Here is a 1,600-nt window from a genome sequence, read left to right as displayed (position 1 = left end):
AGTTTAGGAGAGCGTCAGAAATTAATAGCTGCTAACGCAAGTGTCATAAAATTTCGACACAGTGATGAAGTTACTCATGTAGCAATTGCTTGTGCAGAAAATGGCTTGAAAATCTTTGGAACATATTCAGAATGAGATTTTCACTCTGCAGCGGAGTGTGCGCTGATATGAAACTTCCTGGCAGATTAAAACTGTGTGCCCGACCGAGACTCGAACTCGGGACCTTTGCCTTTCGCGGGCAAGTGCTTCACTGGCAGAAGTAAGCTGATAGTACCGGGCGTGAGTCGTGCTTCGGTAGCTCAGTTGGTAGAGCACTTGCCCGCCAAAGGCAAAGGTCCCGAGTTCGAGTCTCGGTCGGGCACACAGTTTTAATCTGCCAGGAAGTTTCATATTTGGAACATATTTTCTATCACTAGTATTCAAACGTATCAGAAAACGCAGCTGAATTATAGAATTATTACGTCTATCATACGACGAAAGTCTGATGTAATGAAAGAAACCTGTTAGTTTCAGGCAGAGTTGTAAAATGATTCAAGTTCAAAAATGGCTCTGAGCACTATGGGACTCAACTGCTGTGGTCATAAGTCCCCTAGAACTTAGAACTACTTAAACCTAACTAACCTAAGGACAGCACACAACACCCAGCCATCACAAGGCAGAGAAAATCCCTGACCCCGCCGGGAATCGAACCCGGGAACCCGGGCGTGGGAAGCGAGAACGCTACCGCACGACCACGAGATGCGGGCAATGATTCAAGTAGATCACACACTAATCGAAATGTACATTTACAGGGAAAATGTATCTCTTTTGATGCAGATACAAAAATAAAGATATGAAAAAGCGTGCAATTCTGCTATTCAATAGGTTTTCCACCTCTACGTTTACCTCAGTATGTTCATTCCTACCGTAACGTTTGTCTCGGGAGATGATTCCCTAAACAGCAAACAACATACTAAACACTGTTATTAATGGTCCCTTTGAACCCTTTCTGAGAATTTGTTGTGAAGTAACTCAGTATTTTCAACACAGACACTTACCTCACTTCTACAACATACACACATCAAAAAAAGTTTTGCGTCACCCCGGTTCTCAGAACTCCCGAAGATAGACGTTGACTGTGGATGTTATATCACAGAAACAGTCTCTTTGACTGTTTAGAGATGTCACTAAACCAACCCAAAGATGTAAACAGCCATGCATGAGCAGCGCCTATTAGACACAGGAGGTCTGACAGCCGATCAGTTCCAGTCATTCCACCAGGAAGGGGCTACACGGCTCGTGTTGTCTGTAGTTCAACCATGCCTAGACGGTCAATAACGCGGTTCGATCGAGTCCGCCTTGTTACTTCGTGCCAGGAAGAGCTCTCTACAAGGGAGGTGTCCAGACGTCTCGGAGAGAACCAAAGCGATATTGTTCGGACATGGAGAAGAAACAGAGAGACAGGAACTGTCGATGACATGCCTCGTTCAGGCCGCCCAAGGGCTACTGCTGCAGTGGATGACCACTACCTATGGATTAGTGTTCGGAGTAACCCTAACAACAAAGCCACCATGTTGAATAATGCTTTTCGTGCAGCCACAGGACGTCGTGTTACGACTCA

The 1,600-nt window shown here is 45.4% G+C and overlaps 1 non-coding gene across 1 annotated transcript; it reads left to right on the top strand.

Annotated features, from left to right (window-relative positions):
• The first annotated feature begins 287 nt into the window (after positions 1 to 287).
• Positions 288 to 362, top strand: Trnaw-cca (transfer RNA tryptophan (anticodon CCA)). The gene has a single exon. It is a non-coding gene; the product is annotated as a tRNA-Trp (tRNA).
• Positions 363 to 1,600: the final 1,238 nt, after the last annotated feature.

The sequence above is a fragment of the Schistocerca serialis genome, chromosome 5 (assembly GCF_023864345.2).
Source record: "Schistocerca serialis cubense isolate TAMUIC-IGC-003099 chromosome 5, iqSchSeri2.2, whole genome shotgun sequence".
Classification (NCBI taxonomy): Eukaryota; Metazoa; Arthropoda; class Insecta; order Orthoptera; family Acrididae; genus Schistocerca; species Schistocerca serialis.
This window is presented reverse-complemented; position numbering and strand designations above follow the sequence as displayed.